Source organism: Lepus europaeus, chromosome 3 (genome assembly GCF_033115175.1).
Source record: "Lepus europaeus isolate LE1 chromosome 3, mLepTim1.pri, whole genome shotgun sequence".
NCBI lineage: Eukaryota > Metazoa > Chordata > Mammalia > Lagomorpha > Leporidae > Lepus > Lepus europaeus.
Genome location: NC_084829.1, coordinates 28,464,515 through 28,475,695, shown reverse-complemented (window position 1 = coordinate 28,475,695; position 11,181 = coordinate 28,464,515).

Genomic DNA, 11,181 nt, shown 5'->3' with positions numbered 1-11,181 from the left:
TATTGATTCTTCCAATCCATGAGCATGGAAGATTTCTCCATTTTTTGGTATCCTCTTCTATTTCTTTCTTTAAGGTTTTGTAGTTTGCATCGTAGAGCTCTTTAACATCCTTGGTTAAGTTTATTCCAAGGTATTTGATTGTTTTTGTAGCTATTGTGAATGGGATTGATCTTAGAAGTTCTTCCTCAGCCATGTCATTGCCTGTGTATACAAAGGCTGTTGATTTTTGTGCATTGATTTTATATCCTGCTACTTTGCCAAACTCTTCGATGAGTTCCAGTAGTCTCTTACTTGAGTTCTTTGGGTCCCCTAAATAAAGAATCATATCATCTGCAAAGAGGGATAGTTTGAGTTCTTCCTTCCCAAATTGTATCCCTTTAATTTCTTTTTCTTGCCTAATAGCTCTGGCTAAGACTTCCAGAACTATATTGAATAGCAGTGGTGAGAGTGGACATCCCTGTCTGGTACCAGATCTCAGCGGAAATTCTTCCAACTTTTCCCCATTCAATAGGATGTTGTCCGTGGGTTTTTCATATATTGCTTTGATTGTATTGAGGAATGTTCCTTCCATACCCAGTTTGCTTAGAGTTTTCATCATGAAAGGGTGTTGTATTTTATCAAATGCTTTCTCTGCATCTATTGAAAGAATCATATGGTTTTTCTTCTGCAGCCTGTTAATGTAGTGTATTACGTTGATTGTTTTGCGAACGTTGAACCATCCCTGCATACCAGGGATAAATCCCACTTGGTCTGGGTGGATGATCTTTCTGATGTGTTGTTGCATTCTATTGGCCAGAATTTTATTGAGGATTTTTGCATCTATGTCCATCAGGGATATTGGTCTGTAATTCTCTTTCAATCCTGCATCTTTTTCCGGCTTAGGAATTAAGGTGATGCTGGCTTCATAGAAAGAATTTGGGAGGATTCCCTCTTTTTCGATTGTTTTGAATAGTTTGAGAAGAATTGGAGTTAGTTCTTCTCTAAATGTCTGGTAGAACTCAGCAGTGAATCCATCTGGCCCTGGGCTTTTCTTTGTTGGGAGGGCCTTTATTACTCTTTCAATTTCTGTGTCAGTTATGGGTCTGTTTAGGTTTTCTATGTCTTCCTGGCTCAAGTTAGGGAGGTTGTATGTGTCCAAGAATCTGTCCATTTCTGATAGATTTCCCTGTTTGCTGGCATACAAGTCCTTGTAGTAATTTCTGATGATTCTTTTTATTTCTGTGGTGTCTGTTGTTACATTTCCCTTTTCATCTCTGATCCTATTGATTTGGGTCTTTCCTCTTCTTTTTTAGTTAGTTGGGCCAATGGGGTGTCAATTTTGTTTATTTTTTCAAAAAACCAGCTCCTTGTTTGGCTGATTTTTTGTAATTTTTTTTTGGATTCAATCCTGTTGATTTCTTCTTTGATTTTAATTATTTCTCTTCTCCCTCTGGGTTTGGGTTTGGTTTGCTGCAGATTTTCTAGATCCTTGAGATGACTTGAAAGCTCATCTATTTGGTGCCTTTCCAATTTCTTGATGTAGGCACCTATTGATATAAACTTTCCTCTTAACACTGCTTTTGTTGTATCCCATAGCTTTTGGTATGTTGTGCTTTTAACCTCATTTACTTCCAGAAAATTTTTGATTTCTCTTTTAATTTCTACTATGACCCATTGTTCATTCAGGAGCATGTTGTTCAATCTCCATGTGTTTGCACGTGCTCTAGGGATTCCTGAGTTGCTAATTTCCAATTTCATTCCATTGTGGTCTGAGAAGCTGCATGCTATGATTCTAATTCTTTTGAATTTGCTGAGACTTGCTTTATAGCCTAGTATGTTGTCAATCCTAGAGAAGGTTCCATGTACTGCTGAGAAGAATGTAAAGTCCTTAGATGTAGGATGAAATGTTCTATAGATATCTGTTAGATCCATTTGTGTTATAGTGTCATTTCAATCTACTGTCTCCTGGTTGATCTTCTGTCCTGTTGATCTGTCTATTTCTGAGAGTGGAGAATTGGGGTCTAAGTCTAAGTTTAAGGGACAGATTTTTATTCCCTCCAAACCAAGGGTGACTGCGATTTTCATGTTAATTCAATCAGAATTCCACAGCCAGTCGGCTAGGCGTGGTGGATGAAACCCGAAAAACCTGGTTTTCTTGTGACTAAATCAAGCTAAATATCACTAAGGACTCTTTGATCTCGGTTATTTTCATATATTTCTTATTCATCATGGTTTGTATTGAATTTGATGAGGTTACCTTTTGTTTTGAGGCTGGAATATGGAGTCCAGGGGATGGGAAGGGTCTTTTTCATTCAGAGCACAGGTTTTGGCTTGCTCCCATTCTCGCTTTCCTTCATTGTTTTGGGTGCCTCTGCTGATTTTTGGTTTCTTTATAGGCAATTCCCTAAACGCTTTCAGGTTCTGAGTATTTTTTTGCCTTCTCCATTGTCTGCATTTTGTATTCTGATGTAATGGAAACAAGAGTGTAGACAGAGTACCAGTATGATACAAAAACACAACAAATTGGAGTTTTATGCTTAGAAATCTACAGGCAACATGACCAAGATGAGTTTTTGTGTTTAGGAAAAGGAAATGTAACCCATTTTGATAAGGGATAGATTTAAATCACTCAATAATGAGTGAGACTGGGATTTTCTTGTTATTTCCATCAGTATTCCACAACCAGTTGGCTGGGAGGGGTGGATGAAACCAGAAACATCAGGTTTACTGGTGCCTAAATCAAGCCCAATATGGCCAAGGACTCTTTGATTTCTTTGGTTTTTTCACACTTTTCTTATTTCTCATGGTTTGTAAGGAATTGAATGATATTACCTTTTGTTTTGAGGCTAGAATATGGAGTTCAGGTCATGGGAGGAATGGTCATTTTCCATCAGGGCACAAGTTTTGGCTTGCTTCAATTGTCGCTTTTTTTGTAGTGGTGCTTCAGCTGATTGTTATTTTCTTTATCGGCAATTTCCTAAATTTTCTCTGAGTCTGATTTTGTTTTGCCTTCTTCCTTCTGTACTTTTTGTATTCTAATGCCAAAAAAACAAGAGTGTAGACAAAGTAACCATTATGATATAAAAACCACAACAAATTGGCATTTTATCTTTAGGAATCTACAGACAACACGACCAAGATGAGTTTTTGTGTTTTTGAAAATGAAATGTAAACTATTTGTAGAAAGGACAGATTTTAAAACCCTCCAAAATCTGTGTGACTTTGATTTTCTGGTTAATTCCATCAGAATTCCATAGCCAGTCAGCTGGGAGGATTGGATGAAACCAGAAACATCTAGTTTACTAGTGTGTAAATCAAGCCCAATATCACTAAGGACTCTTTGATTTCTTTGCATTTATTCACACTTTTCTTATTTACTATGGTTTGTAATGAATTGGATGATGTTACATTTTGTTTTGAGGCTGGAATATGGAGTTCTGGACACAGGAGGAATCGTCTTTTTCTTTCAGAGCACAGGTTTTGGCTTGCTCCAATTCTCACTTTCTTTCATTGTTTTGGTGCCTCAGCCAATTTACGTTGTTTATCGGCAATTTCCTAACTTTTTTGTGGTCTGAGTTTGTTTTGCCTTCTTCCTTCCCTACATTTTGTATTCTGATGCAATAAAAACAATAGTTTGGACAGAGTATCCATTATGATATAGAAAACAGAACAAAATGACATTTTATGCTTAAAAAACTGCAGGCAACATGACCAAGATGAGGTTTTGTTTTTTTGAAAATGAAATGTAACACATTTGTAGAAGGGACAGATTTTTATTCCCTCTAAATCAAGTGTGACTCTGATTTTCTGGTTAATTCCATCACAATTCCACAGCCAGTCAGCTGGGAGGGATGGATGAAACAGGAAATATCCGGTTTACTTGTGAATAAATGAAGCCCAATATTGCTAAGGACACTTTGATTTCTTTGTTTTTTTTCATACTTTTCTTTTTGATCATGGTTTGTAATGAATTGTACTATGTTACCTCTAGTATTGAGGCTGGAAATTGGAGTTCAGGACATGGGGTGTTGGTCTTTTTCAATCAGGGCACAGGTTTTAGCTTGCTCCAATTCTAGGGTGTTTTCATTTTTTTGGGTTCCTCAGCTGATTTTTGGTATCTTTATAGGCAATTTAAAACTTTTTCTGGGTCTGAGTTTATTTTGCCTTCTTCTTTCCCTGCACTTTGTATTCTATTGCAATAAATAAAAACAGTGTAGACAGAGAATCTATGAAAAAAGAAAAAATGGCTTTTTATGCTTAGAAATCTACAGGCAACATGACCAAGATGAGTTTTTGTGTTTTTAAAAAGAAATGTAACCCTTTTGTAGAAGGGACAGATTTTAATATCCTCCAAATGGAGTGTGGCTGCAATTTCTGGTTAATTCAATCAGAATTCCACAATAAGTCGGCTGGGAAGAGGTGGATAAAACCAGAAACATCTGGTTTACTTGTGACCAAATCAAGTCCAATATCGCTAAGAACTCTTTGATTTCTTTTTTTTCCCATACTTTTCTCATTTATCATTGTTTGTAATGAATTGTATCATGTTACCTTTGTTTTCAGGCTGGATTATGAAGTTCATGGCACAGAAGGAATGGTCTTTTTCCATAAGTCACAGATTTTTGCTTCTCCAATTCTGGCTTTCTTTCATTGTTTTGGGTGCCTCAGCAGATTTTTGGTTTCTTATCTGCAATTTCATATACCTTTTCTGGGTATGATATTGTTTTGCCTTCGTCCTTCCCTACATTTTGTATTCTGATACTATAAAACAAGTTTGGAGAGAGTATCCATTATGGTATAAAAAGTAGAACAAATTGCCATTTTCTGCTTAAAAATCTACAGGCAACACGACCAAGATGAGTTTTTGTGTCTTGGTAAATGAAATCTAACCCATTTGTAGAAAGGACAGTTTTTTTAACTTTTATTTAATGAATACAAATTTCCAAAGGACAGCTTATGGATTACAATGGCTTCCCCCCCATAACTTATCTCCCACCAGCAACCATCCCCTTTCCCACTCTCTGTCCTCTTCCATTCAATTCAAGATTCATTTTGAATGCTCTTTACATACAGAAGATCAGTTTAGTATATATGAATTATTAATTCCAACACTTTGCACCCACATAGAAACACAAAGTGAAAAATACTGTTTGAGTACTAGTTATAGCATTAAATCACAATGTACAACACATTAAGGACAGAGGTCCTACATGAGAAGTAAGTGCACAGTGACTCCTGTTGTGGACTCAACAAATTGACACTCTTGTTTATGGCATCAGCATTCTCCCTAGGCTCTAGTCATGAGTTGCCAAGGCTATGGAAGCCTTTTGAGTTCACTGACTCTGATCATATTAGGCGAGGTCATAGTCAAAGTGGAAGTTCTCTCCTACCTTCAGAGAAAGGTACCTCCTTCTTTGATGAGCTGCTCTTTCCACTGGGAACTCACTCGTGGAGAGCTTTCATTTTGGTCATTTCTATTTATTTATTTTGACAGAGTGCCTTGGTTTTCCATGCCTAAATACTCTCATGGGCTTCTCAGCTGGGTCCAAATGCCTTAAGGGCTGATTCTGAGGCCAGAGCGCTATTTAGGACATCTGCCATTCTATGAGTGTGCTGTGTATTCTGCTTTCCATGTTGGATCACTTTCTCCATTTTTTTTTATTTTATAGGTTAGTATTTTCAGACACTAGTCTTGTTTATGTGATCTCTGACATTTGTCCTATCATTATGATCCATTGTGAACAGAAATTGATCACTTGGACTAGTGAGATGGCATTGGTACATGCCACCTTGATGGGATTGAATTGGAATCCCCTGCTATGTTTCTAAATCTACTGTTTGGGGCAAGTCATCCTGTGCATGTCCCAAACTGTACATCTCTTCCCTCTGTTATTCCAGCTCTTATATTTAAAAGGGATCATTTTTCAGTTAAGTATCAACACTTTAGAAGGAACAGATTTTAATATACTCCAAAATGAGTGTGACTGTGATTTTCTGGTTAATTCCATCAGAATTCCACAGCCAGTTGGCTGGGAGGGGTGGATAAAACCAGAAAAATCTGGATTACTCATGACTAATTCAAGCCCAATATCGCTAAGTATTCTTTGATTTCTTTGTTTTTTTTCACACTTTTCTTATTTATCATGGTTTGTAATGAATTGGATGATGTTACCTTTTGTTTTGAGGCTGGAATATGGAGTTCAGGGGACGGGAGGAAAGTTCTTTTTCAATCAGGGCACCAGTTTTGGCTGGCTCCACTTCTAGCTTTCTTTCATTGTTTTGGTGCCTCAGCCGATTGTTGGTTTCTTCCTGATCAATTTGCTAAAAGTTTTCTGGGTCTGAGTTTGTTTTGCCTTCTTCCTTCCCTGCTTTACGTATTCTGATGCAATAAAAACAACAGTTTAGAAAGAGTATCCAATATGATATGAAAGACATAACAACTTGGGATTTTATGCTTAGAAATCTAGATTCAATATGACCAAGATGAGTTTTTGTGTTTTTGAAAATGAAATGTAACCCATTTGTAGAAGGGAAAGATTTTAGTACCCTCCAAAAGGAGTGTGACACCGATTTTCTGGATAATTCCATCATAATTCCACAGACAGTTTTCTGGGAGGGGTGGCTGAAATCGGAAACATCGGTTTACTTGTGACTAAATCAAGCCCAATATAACTAAGGACTCTTTGATTTTTTTTTCACACTTTTCTTATTTATCATGGTGTGTAATGAACTGGATGATGTTACCTTTTGTTTTGAGGTTGGAATATGGAGTTCAGGGCATGGGAGGTATGGTCTTTTTCAATCAGGGTTCAGATTTTGGCTTAATACAATTCTTTCTTTCATTGTTTTGGTGCCAAAGCCGATTGTTGGTATCCTTATCAGCAATTTCCTAAACATTTTCTGGGTCTGAGTTTGTTTTGTCTGCTTACTTCCAAACATTTTTATTCTGATGTAATAAAAACAACAGTTTAGAAAGAGTATCCAATATGATATGAAAAACATAACAAATTGGGATTTTATGCCTACAAATCTACAGGCAACATGACCTAGATGAGTTTTTGTGTTTTGGAAAATGAAATGTAAATTTTTTTAAAAAGGACAGATTATAATATCCTCCAAAAGGAGTATTGCTGTGATTATCTGGTGAATTCCGTAAGATTTCTACAGCCAGTCACTGGCACTGGTGGCTCAAACTGGAAACATCTGGTTTACTAGTGACTAAATCAAGCCCAATATCACTAAGGACTCTTTGATTTCTTTGTTTTTTTTTCACACTTTTCTTATTTGCCATGGTTTGTAATGAATTTGATGTTGTTACCTTTTTTTTTAAGCTGGAATATGGAGTTCAGGGCACAGGAGCAATGCTCTTTTTCAATCAGGGCACAGGTTTTGGCTTGCTCCCATTCTAGCTTTCTTTCATTGTTTTGGGTGCCTCAGCCAATGTTTGATTTCTTTATCAACAATTTCTTAAACTTGTTCTGTGTCTGAGTTTGTTTTGCCTTATCCATTCCCTGCATTTTGTATTCTGATGCAATAAAAACAATAGTTTATAAAGAGTATCCAATATGATATGAAAGACATAACAAATTGGGATTTTATGCTTAGAAATCTACAGGCAACAAGACCAACATGAGTTTTTATGTTTTGTAATATCACAGGTAACCCTTTTGTAGAGAGGACAGATTTGAATGCCCTACAAAAGGAGTGTGAATATGATATTCTGGTCAATTCGATCTGAATTCCGCTGCCAGTTCACTCGGAGGTGGGGCTGAAACCAGAGACATCCGGGTTACTTGTGACCAAATCAAGCCCAATATCATTAATGATTCTTTGATTTCTTTGTGTTAATTTTTTACACTTTTGTTATTTCTCATGGTTTGTAATGAATTTGATGATGTTACCTTTTGTTCTGAGGCTGCAATGTGGAGTTCAGATCACTGGAAGAATGGTCTTTTTAAATCAAGGCACAGGTTTTGGCTTGCTCCAATTCTAGCATTCTTTCATTGTTTAGGGTGCCTCAGCATATTGTTGGTTTTTTGATCGGCAATTTCCTAATTTGTTTCTGGATCTGAATTTGTTTTGACTTCTTCCTTCCCTACATATTGTGTTCGGATGCAATAAAAACAAGAGTATAGACAGAGAATCCATTATGATATAAAAAACAGAACCAATTGGAGTTTGATGCTTAGAAGTCAACAGGCAACACGACAAAGATGAGTTTTTGTGTTTTGCAAAATGAAATGTAACTCATATGTAGAAGCGACAAATTTTCATTCCCTCCAATCAAGTGTGACTACTATTTTCTGGTTCATTCAATCAAAAAACCACAGCCAGTTGGCTGGGAGGGGTGGATCCCACTACAAACATCTGGTTTACTTGTGCCTAAAACAAGTGCAATATCGCTAAGCACTCGTTGATTTCTTTGCATCTTTTCAAATTTTTCTTACTTATCATGGTTTAAATGTATTTTATGATAGGACTTTTTGTTTTAAGGCTGGTATATCGAGTTCAGGGCACAGGAAGTAATGTCTTTTCAAATCAGTGCACGGGGGTTGGCTAGCTCCAATTTTAGCTTTCTTTCATTTTATTGGGTGCCTGAACCGATTTTTGGTTTCCGTAATATCCTAAACTTTTTCAGGGTCTCAGTTTGTTTTGTCTGTTTTGGACAATGAAATGCAACCCATATGTAGAAGGGACAGTTTTTCATTCCATACAAAATGAGTGTGACTGCGATGTTGTGCTTAATTCCATCAGAATTCCACAGGCAGTCAGCTGGGAGGGGTGGATCCAACCACAAGCATCAGGTTTACTTGTGCCTAAATCAAGCCCAGTATAGTCAAGGACTCTGATTTGTTTGCTTCTTTTCAAATTTTTCTTTTGTATCATGGTGCATGAAACCCGAATCACCTCGTTTAGTTGTGGCTAAATCAAGCCCAATATCACTAAAGACACTGTGATTTCTTTGCTTCTTTCCAAATTATTCTTATTGATCATGTTTTGTAGTGAATTTCATGATGTTCCCTATTGTTTTCAGACTGGAATATGGAGTTCAGAGCGTGGGAGGAAATTTCTCTTTCAATCAGGGCACAGGTTTTGGCTGGCTCCAATTCTTGCTTTCTTTCATTGTTTTGGGTGCCCCAGCCCATGTTTGGGTTCTTGATCGGCAATTTCCTCAATTTTTTCTGGGTCTGAGTTTGTTTTCCCTTCTGCCTTCACTGCATTTTGTATTCTGACACCATAAAATCATGACTTTAGACAGAGTATCCATTATTCCAAAACAGAACCAATTGGCTTGCTATGCTTAAAAATCTAGAGGCCACACGACCAAGATGAGTTTTTGTGCTTTGGAAAGAGAAATGTAACCCTTTTGTAGAAAGGACACATTTAAATTTCTTCAAAACGATTGTGCCAGCGATGTTGTGTTTAATTCTATCAGAATTCCACAGCCAGTTGGCTGGGAGGGGTGGATCCAACCAGAGACATCCTGATTACTTTGACTAAATCAAGCCCAATATGGTTAAGGACACTTGCATTTCTTTTTTTTTTTGTTCATGCGTTTCTTATTTATCAAGTGTTGTAATGAATTTTATGATGTGACCTTCTGCTGGGGGGTAGAATAAGGAGTTCAGGGCATGGAGGAAAGTTCTTTTTCAATCAGGGCACAGGTTTTGGCTTGCTGCAATTCTAGATTTCTGTCATGGTTTTGGGTGCCTCAGCCCATTTATGGTCTCTTGATTAGCAATTTCCTCAATTTTTTCTGAGTCTGAGTTTGTTTTTCCTTTTTCCTTCCCTACATTTTGTATTCCTTTGCAAGAAAAACAAGAGTGTAGACAGCGTATCCATTAGGATATAAGAAACACAACAGATTGGAATTGTATGCTTAGAAATCTACAGGAAACCCGACTAAAGTGAATGTTTTGTTTTGTCTTGGAATGTGAAATGTAACCCATTTGTAGAAGGGACAGATTTTTATTCCCTCCAAACTGAGTGTGACTGAGATTTTCATGTTTATTCAATCAGAATTCCACAGCCAGTCGGCTAGGCGTGGTGGATGAAACCCGAAAAACCTGGTTTACTTGTGACTAAATCAAGCTAAATATCACTAAGGACACTTTGATCTTTGTTATTTTCATATGCTTCTTATTTATCATGGTTTGCAATGAATTTGATGAGGTTACATTTTGTTTGGAGGCTGGAATATGGAGTTCAGGGGATGGGAGGAATGGTCTTTTCATTCAGAGCACAGGTTTTGGCTTGCTCCCATTCTCGCTTTCTTTCATTGTTTTGGTTGCCTCTGCCGATTTTTGGTTTCTTTATTGGCAATTTCCTAAACTTTTTCAGGGTCTGAGTTTTTTTGCCTTCTCCATTCTCTGCATTTTGTATTCTGATGCAATGGAAACAATATTTTAGGCAGAGTATCCAGTATGATATAAATACATGGTCTCAGCTCTCTGTCTCTCTGCTGATTCACCTGCCTGGTCTGTTCAGGTGTAATCTCTCTACGCAACCATGTAACCTCACTCCCCCCACCAGTCTCTCAGGCTCTGTCTGGAGAGGTGCCTCTCCATCCTTTCGGATGTCCCTTCCCTAATAAACCTTGCTATTTTACCTCCCACTACTCTCTGTCTCACGTCTGAATTCTTTGTGTGCCTGCAATTTCTCCGGTAACACTTTTGGCAACCATGAAGGGATTTTAAGAAAACATCAGAGGTTAGTATTCCTTCCCTCAAGTGGGACTGGATCTGTGGAAGTGACCATTCAGTGTCTGGCACCCCACAGCTCTCTGAGAACCTGGAGTCCCCCCAGCCATGGCTTAGCTGTGGCCGAAACTCCAGAGGGATTATAAGGAACGTGAGGGCGATTAGGAAGGGCAGTTGGCTGGGAGCCTGGAGACCCCCTGAGCTCGCTTTGGCTTCCCGGCAGCCAGACTGCAACCCGAGGCCCAGGTCTCTCTCCTGGAGGATGCCTGGTCATGCTGCCTACTGCTACATTATCAGGGCTTAGCTTCAGTCGAGACTAATATTGGCCCTCCAGGTAAACTGAGACAACTAGGTAGTGGGCAATCTTGAGCAATAGAAGATTTCGAACCCCACTCAGCCCCCAGACATCAGGGCCTTTCCCTATGCTCTCCTCCAGCTGAGATTCATAGGGGAAGGTGAGGGCAGCCACTCACATCTTGTCCTCTGTTGCTTTCTGCCTTCC